Genomic DNA, 12336 nt, shown 5'->3' on the forward strand with positions numbered 1-12336 from the left:
AACAGAAACTTTTCTATAAGTTCTGCAGTAAGAATCAGTTGATATAGTGGTTCATGGTTGGATAGGACTGGGGAGAATTAAGATTCATGTAGTTCTTTAGCTGTCTATTTAATGACTTTTATCAGTCACACAGCCTACAGGTAATCCTTGTCTTACAACCATTCATTTAATGATCATTTGAAATTACAATGGCACTGAAAAAGTGACTTATGACTATTTTTCTCATAACTATTGCAGCATCCCCATGATCAAGTAATCAAAATTTGGATGCTTGGTAACTGGTTAATATTTATGACATTGCAGTGTTCTGGGGTCATATGGTCACCTTTTGCAGTGTTCTGGGGTCATATGATCACCTTTTGACAAGCAAAGTCAATGGGGAAGCCAGATTCACTTAACATTGGTGTCACAAACTTAACAACTGGAATTGTTCAGGTGTTAAGTGATTCACTTAATACCTATGGCAAAAAAGGTCATAAAATGGGGCACTTAACTCTCTCGCTTAGAACAGAAATTTTGGGCTCAATTGTAGTTGTAAGTTGAGAATTATCTGTACTTCACAGAGGATTTTTAAGGGGGGGGTAGGAAACATTGTAAGAGAAAGTGCTACATATGCCATTTTCAGCTGCTATAGGAAAGATGGATTATTTAATAATAAATTGTGTTTTTTAGTAAAATCACAGTAGCTGTGATTCATAAAAGTTATTTGTTCCCTACACACTAAACTTACATATTTTGTTTTTTAATGTAGATCAAATCTTTGTTTCTAAATTGGTATGCTAATAATGATTTATATTAACATGTGATTATATGTGCTGTATCAATCCAGTATAATCATTTTTTTATAAATTCTTTTTTGTTTTGTATTTTATCTCCATGTACTACTGTTTTTAGCCTTGGATGAATATAGTACTTGGTTGGCTTTCCATCCAGAAACAAGTCCCTCCTTTCAGAAGAATAAAGTGATGCTTGCCCCCTGCTAATATTTAATATCTTTGTTTCTAAATAAGTAATTTGTTCATTCAGGACTCCCGTATAGAATTCTTAGACCTTGCAAATGTTCCTTTCTTTTATTTTCTATGAGCTACCTTGGAGAAAGTGAGCAAATCTTGCAGAGAAACTAAATCCAAATTTAGTTCAGTGGATTGGGCTTCAACAATGCTCTTTTGTTTCCATCTAAGTTACTGTTGATACTGCAAGATAGTCTTGTTTGAAATGTATCTTGTGACATATGTAGCTTGCTATTATAATTCCCTCAAATCTGTGGGGCAACAGTGGTGTAACTCCTATTTGCTGATTGTACTTTTTATGTAATACTGCTAGCTCAGTTTCTCATAGAATACTATTTGTACTGTTCTGTAACAGTGGCACTTACATTGTGGCTTTTGTTACAAAAGTGCTGAGCATTATGTGAACAGAAACATGTTTTACAGCTCCAGCATTTCTTCCCTAAGCTTTCAGAAAGATTTTGAGGGAGAGGAGGTGTGGATCCTTTCCAATTATGTTAAGGAAAACTGTCCTATCAATAGAAAATTGGAATTTGGATCCATCCTCGTTAGTCTTTGGTTGGAATTACTTTGTTGGTCAGAACTGACAATTGTTCAGCTTGATTTGTCCAGTTGAGAAGTAATATCCACTCCCTCTTCAGACGCTCAGGGCAATGCAACCTTTCTCCATTCTTTACAAAACATTTCAAGGATTTCATAGAAGAAAAAAGACTCTTGCTTTCTTCCCTTCTTACAGAAATCTTCCTGAAAGAGAAAAAAAGGAGGAATGGTTGAATTACCTCTCTTCTGAAATTTGATACAGTATATCCTAATTGCTGCTGTTATTTAAACACATTCTATAATCGACACTAATTTATGCAGTCTCTTTATCCATATATTCTTATCAGTTTATTGCTAGATTACTGTTAGTGAAGAAATTATGCTGAGCCTGAATTAAGCAATGATCTGAGAAAATAAATGTGCTAAGTTTGCTTCTGAGAGCTGTTTTTTTCAATAATGTTTTATTGATTTTCTAATTTTACATTTAAGTATTTAAAAAGCAACATGATGGCTGAGTTAATCGATAATTCAGTGACCTACAAGTATCTTTGGTACCAGTGTCAAACTATCACATTAAATATTTCCTCTCTTTTCCCCTTAGTATTTACTGTCTCATGTTTAAACTAATACAATTCTTATTATATCAATTAAATAAAAATAACATTCTTACATTTATCAATAATTTTTAGCTTATACATATCCTGGTTATTTTTTTTTTTCTTTTTTTTTTTATTTTTTTTCTTTCTTTCATATAAAAAAAAAAAAAACCCCACCCCACACCCCCCCCAAAAACCCTCCCTTCCCCCCCCCTGAGCTTCCCAGAGCAGAATATAGGCTTAAGAAATAAAAAAAAAAAAAATTAAATTAAAAACTTTATATTTATATATATAAAAAAGATATCTATAATATATATAAAAATAAAACTTATGAAAAAGCTATATGATATTTTTGTATACCAATCTAAATTGTATAAATTTTATCCATTTGTCCCAGATAGCAAAAAACTTCTCTTGCGTTTGTTGCTTTAAGAAAGCCGAAATCTTTGCCATTTCCGCCAGATAAGCTACTTAAAAAAACCATTCCTGCAATGTAGGCAAAGATTCCTTCTTCCAATATTGTCCAACTAACAGCCTCGCGGCTGTTCATGTAAAAAACAAAAAAAAAGTGAAGGAAATGATTGGTCCATTAGTGGGTGGAAGTGGCAAGAAGGGGACAAGCAACAGGGAGAAAGCAGAACTATTTAACTCATTTTTTGCATCTGTCTTTACACAAAGGGAAAAAACAGACCAACCTATCAAAAATAGTGCCATAAAAAACAAAACAGAAACACAAGTTAAGATAGGCAAGAAAATGGTTAGTGAGCACCTGTCCAGCCTAGATGAGTTCAAATCGCCAGGACCAGATGGATTACACCCCAGAGTTCTCAAGGAACTGGCAGATGTGATATCGGAGCCACTGAACTATATTTTTCAAAGATCCTGGAACACAGGGGAACTACCAGAGGACTGGAAAAGAGCTGATGTAGTTCCCATCCTCAAAAAAGGAAAAAAAATGGATCCAGGAAATTAAAGACCTATCAGCCTGACCTCAATACCTGGGAAGATCCTGGAAAAGATAATCAAACAACGAATCAACGAACACCTAGAGGCAAACAAAGTCATTACTAAAAGCCAACATGGGTTTGTCAAAAATAGATCATGCCAGACAAATCTTATTGCATTCTTTGACCAAGTGACAAAATTAGTGGATCAGAGGAATGCTGTGGACATAATTTACTTGGACTTCAGTAAGGCATTTGATAAAGTAGATCACAACCTACTACTTGACAAGATAGAAAAATGTGGGGTAGACAGAACCACCACCAGATGGATCCGTAGCTGGCTGACTGGCCGTACTCAGCGAGTGGTCCTCAATGGAACTGCATCTATATGGAGGGAAGTGTGTAGTGGGGTGCCCCAGGGCTCTGTTCTGGGCCCAGTACTCTTCAACATCTTCATCAACGATTTGGATGAAGGGATAGATGGGGAACTCACCAAATTTGCAGACGACACCAAGCTGGCAGGAATAGCCAACACCAGAAGACAGGCTTAAGATACAGAAGGATCTGGACAGACTTGAACACTGGGCGCTATCTAACAAAATGAAATTCAGTGGTGAAAAAAGCAAGGTTCTAAATTTAGGCAAGAAAAAAAAATGCACAGGTATAGTATAGGGGGTACCTTGCTCAATAGCAGTAACCGTGAGAGGGACCTCGGAGTCCTAGTGGACAATCACCTAAATATGAGCCAGCAGTGTGCTGCAGCTGCCAAAAAGGCCAACACAGTGCTAGGCTGCCATTAACAAGAGGGAAGAATCAAATCACGTGAAGTTATTTTTTTTAATACCACTCTTCAATGCCTTGGTAATGGACACCACTTGCGAATACTGCATCCAGTTTTGCGTCACCATAGTATGTTAAAAAAAGATGTGGAGACTCTAGAAAAAGAGTACAGAGAAGAGCAAAAAAGATGATTAGGGTACTGGAGGCTAAAAACATATAACGGAACTGGTTGCGAGAATTGGGTATTTTAGTTTAACGAAGAGAAGGACAGGGGGGACATGATAGCAGTATGCCATATCTCAGGGGCTGCCATAAAAGAAGACGGGAATTAAGCTATTTTTCCAAAAGATTTTCCAAAGCACCTGAAGGCGGACAAGAAGCACGGGTGAACTCATCAGTAAGACTCAACTAGAACGAAGGAGAAACTTTCCTGACAGTGAGACAATTTAATCAGTGTAACAGCTTGCCTCCAGAAGCAGTAAATGCTCCAACACTGGAAGTTTTTAAGAAGAGACTGGACAGCCATTTGTCCGAAATGGTGTAGGGTTTCCTGCCCGAGCAGGGGTTGGACTAGATGACCTCCAAGGTCCCTTCCAACTTTACTACTAAAAAAACAAAAAAACCCTCCAAAATGCTGAGCCTGCTGAGCCAGACGCCACCTAGTCTACACCTCTGTTTTTTTCTTGCCTGAGTGCAAAAACCTTATTTTTCTGATCAATTGCATTTTGTTGCATAGGGCCTGGGGTTTGACTCTGTCCAGATGCTTCTGAATCTTGAGTCTGTCTCTAAACCTAAAGCCTTGTTTAAAGTTGTTGGGGTTGTTTGCAAATTTATGGGGTGCCTCTTCTATCCCCTCATATCAGACGCCCCTTGTGCAGTCTCTGTTGCCAAGAGGCTGAGGCCTTGGGAGCTTGTGCCACGAGTGGCTGCGGAGATGCTGGAACTGGTGGTGCTGGAGCAGTTGTTGGCCCTGCTGCCCTGCGGAGACAGAGACGGAAGCAAACCAAGCGAGGGACAAGCCAGGCGAGGGACAGCAAGGGAGAGAGGAGCCCAGAGCTGTTCCCAGGAAAGGCTTCCGGCTGAGCCAAGCCCAGAGGGAAGAGCCGGGAAAGGAGCAGGTGAGGAGGGGGTTTCATTCTGGGAGCTCAGGATGAGGGGGAGGGGCACGTCGGGGATCTGGCAATGTCTTAAGAAATCGGCAGAAATTCAGAACCTGTCCGAATCTCTTACTACAGTGGTTCTCAACCTTTTTAATGCCGCGACCCCCAACCGGTCGTAAGTTGAGGACTACTCAACCGGTCGTAAGTCAAGGACTACTCAACTGGTGCAGCACCGTTTGCAGAATGGGACTTTTGGCGGGCTCAGCAGGGCAGAGACAGCCTGGACAATTCCTATTGGCTTTTGAAAGCCAATAGAATTAGACTCTATTCAAGAGAGTCTATTCTATTGGCTTTCAAAAGCCAATAGAATAAAAGGGAGTAGCACAGCTAAGGAAAGGGGGGAAAAATGGCGGACTGCGTTGTTTGGCGACCCCCGTGAAATGGTCGTTCGACCCCAAATGGGGTCCCGACCCACAGGTTGAGAACCACTGTCTTACTATTTGGAGAATTGCTTTCTTCTGGAGACAAATGTATCGGTTTGCTCTTAAAGGAGCAACTGCTGAAAACTGGTTTAGGATTTAAACTGAACTGAATTTAAAATGCCCCCCCATCTCTTGGTATGGGAATAGCCTTCTAATATATAAGGGAAATTGATTGGAGGGAATTATGGGTGCTCACAATATATCCTTGGGAAATCTGATATGGATTGGCAAGCGGTAGCATTGGGTACTCCAGAACACAAAGCTGAAGACCAGGAGAGGATGCTGAGCTGGAGGGAGGATTCCCCAGGCAGGAGGGAAAAGAATTTGGGACAGATCCTCTTCCAGCTACAGCGAGGCAAATGGGCTGTCACTTGTCAACTCGCCCCTCATTCTTCAGCTATCTCCAGATCAGAGATGTTCATTTCAAAAGGGAGGTTTCCATTTTCAAAGAACCCCACATTGAGCAGGCCCACTGAAAGGAGTGAGGTTTTCCTGAATCCTGACTGATTCTCACTCCAATCCAAAAATATCTCCCAAACTCACATTTACTCACCCTTGCCAGAGAAAATTGAAGTTCCAAGGAAGCAAAGATCCTCCTTGATCTGTGAAGAAACGGTCAGGAGACAGTTGTGACAGCTGAACCCTCCCAGAATTTGAGGAAAGCTGCCCCACAAAGTACCCTCAATGTGGACAGCTAATATTCTCCAGGGACTCAGGGTACCCAGATCTCTCTTTTTTTAACCTTTTGATTGTTCCCTTGACTATGGATTATTATCTAGCATTCTTTCTGTATTCTCTGACACCTGCGGCATCCCACCCCACCCCCACCCCAAGATCCCAGGGGGCTTCTGTGCAAGGAGAAGGAGCTGCCCAGACCCTCCCCCATACATGTGTCATGGAAAAACCCAATGAAAAAGATAAGAGACAGCAGCACAAAACAATAATTCTTACCTTAAAATTCAGAGGTTTATTTTGCTAATAATTTGTTGTTAGTTATGAAGTCGTGTCCGACTCATCGTGACCCCATGGACAACGTTCCTCCAGGCCTTCCTGTCCTCTACCATCTTCTGGAGTCCATTTAAGCTCATGCCTACTGTTTCAGTGACTCCATCCAGCCACCTCATTCTCTGTCGTCCCCTTCTTCTGTTGCCTCAATCTTTCCCAGCATTAGGCTCTTCTCCAGTGAGTCCTTCCTTCTCATTAAGTGGCCAAAGTACTTGAGTTTCAACTTCAGGATGTGGCCTTCTAAAGAGCAGTCAGAGTTGATCTCCTCTAGGACTGACCAGTTTGAATGCCTTGCAGACCAGGGGACTCGCAGGAGTCTTCTCCAGCACCATAGTTCAAAGGCCTCAATTCTTTGTCGCTCAGCCTTTCTTATGGTCCAACTTTCACAGCCATACATTGCAACTGGGAAAACCAGAAAAAAAAAATTGAAACATAACAACCATAACAACACAACATCACTTACACTAATAATCCATTGCAAAGAGGGCCATATGGCATAGCAAATTCCAAAGGACAGCTATAGGCCAATGGCCAGACTTAAGCTAACATTTTTATACCTTTCTTCTAACAACCAACCAGAGATAGTCATTATCTTGCAAAATCAGTTCCTTATTTTTTTGTGCTGACCAGCAGTTTCCACATACACTCACCCGTGTACATCTGAAATCTCTATCCATCTGTTACTTTCAGTTCCTCTTTTCCCATGGTTACAATACTCATGTTCCAAATATACACGGAACTATTTTGCAATTTCATATTGCACAAAACTCAGCAGATTACAAAGAATAGGTTCTTATTGTGAAACAATATAAAGTTCAAGTTAAAGCTTTAAATCACTGCTGTGGGGCCTATCTCAGGTTGGCTCCAGCCTCACCCTGTTATATGAGGAGGGGGCTATATTTTCATCTCCCACACACGTTTCAGGCTGCAGGCAATTCCTTCACAAGGGTGTATGTCAGAGCAGGATCCCCAGTTCTCTCTCCCAATTACTTTGGACCCCAGGATTCCCAAACTGGATCTGAAGATAGGCTGCAATTTGGAATCCATCCTGAGTTACAAGAGCAACAGAGGTCAATTTAGACACTTGACCACCATCAGGGCTCCTGAGGGGGGGTTGGGGCATTTGGTTCCCATCCAGTTTCTCTCCCAGAGGTTATTACTGAGGACCTCCCAGGAATGGTGCTGGGACAAATAGTGGGATGGCAGAGGCTGACCTGAGACTAGAGAAAGGCCCAATTACACCTGGGCTTCCTTTTGACCTGTAAGAGGAGAATTGACCTGAGATGAAAAGAAACACACACACACATACACACACACACAATATCAAGAGGCTTCCTTTCACTTCTTTATGCTAAAATAGATGAATGCAGGTAAAGAAAGGAAGGCGCTTTTGGAGTAAATTTGGGAATGTGCCGGGGAAGACCCCACCCTTCCCAAACCATCATCCAAACACTCCCCTTCCCCCAACTCTCTTTGCAGCAAGAGAATCTCCCTCCCATGTCCCCCTTCAAGCCCCCAGGGAGCCCAGACAGGGAAAGGCCCAAGGAGTCCTGGGTCCCCCACAAACTGACCTCCGAAGGGGGGGGTGTGTGTCCTGGCTGGAGAGCCAGAAGCAGGGCCCCCTGCAGCCTCCTTGGTCCTGCCAGAAACAACAGAGGAGGAATTGCGCAGCTGATCCCAGAGGAGGATGTATCCAAAATCCCAGAGGTCCCTCCGGAGAAGTTTAGCCGAGGGCTGTTCCTCCTCTCCCTTTCAAGGGATCTCGATCTCAGATGGGTGGGGAGAAGAGCTGCAGCGAGGAAGGCGGAAAGGGGAAAATCCAGCTGGTTCCCACTAGCCAGCTTCTTCCCTGGTTAAACCAACTGTGGTGGGAGGGAGTTCCTCCCTCCCCCCCCTCTTTCCCGCTACAGCCCTGGTCAACTGCGGGGAAAGTTTAAGAGGGGAGAGCCGAGCGGGAGACGAGGGTGGGGAGGGGGCGGAGGAGGCCCCAGCAGCGACCCTTTCGAGAGGAGAAGCCAGAGAGCCAGGGCGGGGCAGCCGAAGGATGAAGGGTGTGGGGGACAATCGCGGGGTCCCGGACAGCCCTCCACGGAGGCGCCGAGCCCCACGACTCGTGGCAGCTCCTTCCGCGGGTGGGTTTTGACGGGGCTCGATGCCGCCGCCTACATTTTATGCTCTTCGTGGGATTTAGATACCCCGCACCTGATTCACCAGGGGTAGGCAACCTTGGCTCTTTTAGGACTCGTGGACTTCAACTCCCAGAATTCCTCAGCCAGGCACGATGCTTTAGGAATTCTGGGAGTTGAAGTCGACAAGTCATAAAAGGGCCAAGTGTGAAGACCCCTGACCTAGGGAGACCGGGCAGTGTCTAATTCAGGGGTAGGCAACCTTGGCTCTTTTATGACTCGTGGTCTTCAGCTGCCAGAATTCCTGAGCCAGCCATGCTGAGGGGAAAGGGAGAGATTCCAAGCTGACCCATGCTGGCTCAGGAATTCTGGGAGTTGAAGTCCAGAGTCATAAATGAGCCAAGGTTGCCTACCCCTGGTCTAACTGAAAGAAAAAAAGAACCTAAAGCCGTACAAAAGAACGAGGCCTCGATAAAACCCTCCACTCAGGGGCCCGTTCCGAAGGTCCCCCTCGCCTCTCCCTGACCGCCCGCAGGCACGTCGGATCCCCTCTTCAGCCACCCCAAGGCTCCCGCTGCCCCCCTTTCTCCCCCGGGCGAGGGCGGCAGGAGCGGTGCTGCCTTCCCTGCCTCTCGAGCGGTGCTGCCTTCCCTGCCTCCCGAGCGGTGCTGCCTTCCCTGCCTCCCGCGTCGCATCTCCTCCTGCCGGCTTACCGCGCGGCATCGCTCCTTCTCCGCGGAACTGAAACCGTCGAATCTCCCGCAGAGGACCAAGATCCCGCCGGCACGACGCGCATCGGGTTAAATAGGTGCCGTCATCCTCGCCCTCCTCTCCCCCCCCCCCCAGTCCTGGCGATTCCGACGTTCACGCCTTCCTCCTCCGTCGATTGGCTCCATCTCCGGTTCCGCAATGACGGCTCCTCCCCTTGGGCGTTTGGTGGGCGTCCCTTCCGTTGGACTCCAGCAGGGCGACCCGAGGCTTTCTCGGCTGCTAAGGAATAAAGTTACACTACGAGCCTTTCTTTAAAATTCAGCTCTATAAAATCTCCAAGGAATCGAACGCCATTTGCTACTTTAGAGGGGGGGTCACGGTAAGGGGGGGAGGGGGCCGTGGGGAGGGCGGGAGCGGCCCCCGAGCGGATCTTTTCTTGAGGGATCGTAACTTTTATTCGGTTTTAAGCGTTTTAAGATCGCGTGACACGCCGCCCGCTGGCCCTTCCGCGACTGATATCTATTTGGGGGTCTCTAAATGCCACAAAAGGAAATAAAAAGTAGATTTAAGCGGCGGAATCCAGTCCGTCAAAAAAAAAAACACACAAACGCCTGCGGAAGGAGCCGCCACTGGACTCACTGGGCGCGGCGCTTCGTGGGGCAGCTTTGCTCAAACTTCCGGAGAGGGGAGGGTTTGCGCTGTCACAAATGTCTCGTGATCGTTTTCTGACGGATCAAGGGGGATTTTTGCTTGCTCGTCACTTCAGTTTTCTCTGACCAGGGTAAGCAACATTCAGTTTGGGAGCTATTTCGGCCTTGGACTGAGAAATCAGTCAGGATTCAAGTAAGCCTCCCTCCTTTCTGGGGGGATTCTTTGAAAATCCTACCCCTCCTTTTAACTAACGCCACATCTCCGATCCGGAGAACTCTGGAGCGAAGGAGGAGCTCCTGAGTGAAAGCCCAGTTTACCCACTGGAGGGGAGGGGATCTGCCCCAACTTCTCCACCCTCCTTGGGAATCCACCCTTAGGATTCCCAGACCAGGAACGTAGCACACTGTGTCTGAATCCAAGAGGGCTTCTGTACTCAACAGCAGCCTTTCACTCTCTCTCTCTCTCTCTCTCTCTCTCTCTCTCTCTTCTCTCTCTCTCTCTCTCTCTCATCGCTCTCTCTCGCTCTTGCTCTCTCTCTCTCTCTCTCTCTCTCTCTCTCTCTCTCTCACACACACACACACACACACACACACACCCTCTATTTGTCCAAATACCATTTGGTACACTCAGGTTCTGTGATCATTTAGAAATCTTAGTTGTTTTGGTAACAGTGAACTTAATAAAGACAAAAAAGCACAAGTTTTCTTGAACAGAATACGGCTCAATGACTACAGATTTTCTCCATCCGGATCTTTCTTTTTTAATTTTTAATTGAACAACTGTGAAAAGTGGTTTCTTCACATAGCTCTGATACAATCTGCCCCATGATAACCCTGAGTCTATTATTTGATATTTTAACAAGTTTCCTATAGTTACAAAGTAAAAAATATAAATTCATTTGTTTATTGCATTCTACAGATGTTGTTGTTGTCAGTTGCAAAGTCGTGTCAGACACAGTGTGACCCCTGGACAACGTTCCTCCAGGCCTTCCTGTCCTCTACCATCTTCTGGAGTCCATTTAAGCTCACTCCTACTGCTTCAGTGATTCCATCCAGCCACCTCAGTCTCTGTCGTCCCTTCTTCTATTGCCCTCAATCTTTCCCAGCATTAGGCTCTTCTCCAGTGAGTCCTTCCTTCTCATTAGGTGGCCAAAGTACTTGAGTTTCAACTTCAGGATCTGGCCTTCTAAAGAGCAGTCAGGGTTGATCTCCTCTAGGACTGACCGGTTTGATCGCCTTGCAGTCCAGGGGACTCGCTGGAGTCTTTTCCAGCACCATAGTTCAAAGGCCTCAATTCTTTGTCGCTCAGCTTTTCTTATGGTCCAACTTTTGCAGCCATACATTGTGGACAGGGTGATGTCTCTGCTTTTCAGTATGCTGTCTAGATTTACCATAGCTTTCCTCCCCATGAGCAAGCATCTCCTAATCCATGAGTAGCAGCTCCCTCAGTGACCACCCCACGGCCTCTGCACCCCCCACACGGATAGCTTGCTGCCCCCGGCACTTCCCTCCACACCCCCATCCACAGATCGCTTGCTGCCTCCCCCCCCCGCGTTTCCCTCCTCACCCCCCACCATGGGTGGCTTGCTGTCCCCAGCGTTTCCCTCCCCACACCCCTTCCACACGATTGCCCTGCCCAAACTTTGCTAAATTTCGTCCTCTTGTTGCACTAAAACCATGCCGCCAGGCTTCCAGGTGGCCAGCAGAAGAGAGATCGTGGCAAGAGCAATCTTTTTCCCCATTCCCTCCCTGGCCCTTGAGCTGAACACCTCTTTCTTTGAGCTGGGAGCGAAAGCGGTGGTGCTCGTGGAGTGGGGGGGGGAGCAGCCCGGGCCAGCCTCCCTCTGGGGCGATGGCATGAGTGCCCACAGGGATGGGTCTGCCTGCCACCTGTGGCAAGCGGGCCGTAGGTTCACCACCACTGGTCTAACCATAGCACCAGTTATTCACGCCTTCATGCCAGCCATTCCCCTTTTTGCTAGTGCGGAAATAGAGTCCAAGCAGAGGGAGATGGAGCGGCTGCAGCAGTGGCCCCTTCTGTAAATGCAGCCCGAAGGCGAAGCCGAGGACAGAAGAGGAATGGAGGGTGGAGGGATCAGGGAGCCCGTAACTAAAGTTCCCTGCGAAGTTTTCAGCACTGCGCGGAAAAAGCAAAAATCGCTCGACACCAAACTGGAGGGAATCAGCTGCAGGTTGGCCTGGAAGGATTTGAGGGCTACTTTTTGCACCTGCCGCTCCCCCCCCCCATCCCCGGCCTAACCCCCAGCCAGCCTGCCTCCCAGGGCAGCGCTCCACTTCCTCCGTCTCCCGTGGGTTCTGGCACACCGATCGCCTCTCCCCCCTCTCCCCCTCACCCGTTAAGCGCCCATCGCTCCAGGCTCCCATCCGGGCTTCG

General features: G+C 46.2%; 1 long non-coding RNA gene across 1 annotated transcript; it reads right to left on the reverse strand.

Moving 5' to 3' along the window:
* Window positions 1-7701: 7701 nt before the first annotated feature.
* LOC120318178 lies at window positions 7702-9495 on the reverse strand. The gene is made up of 3 exons (XR_005559432.1): window positions 9294-9495; window positions 8026-8243; window positions 7702-7713 (listed from the first exon to the last, which is right to left on the reverse strand). It is a non-coding gene; the product is annotated as an uncharacterized LOC120318178 (long non-coding RNA).
* Window positions 9496-12336: the final 2841 nt, after the last annotated feature.

The sequence above is a fragment of the Crotalus tigris genome, unplaced genomic scaffold, assembly GCF_016545835.1.
Source record: "Crotalus tigris isolate CLP2741 ecotype Arizona unplaced genomic scaffold, ASM1654583v1 scf7180000017595.138313, whole genome shotgun sequence".
Lineage (NCBI taxonomy): Eukaryota > Metazoa > Chordata > Lepidosauria > Squamata > Viperidae > Crotalus > Crotalus tigris.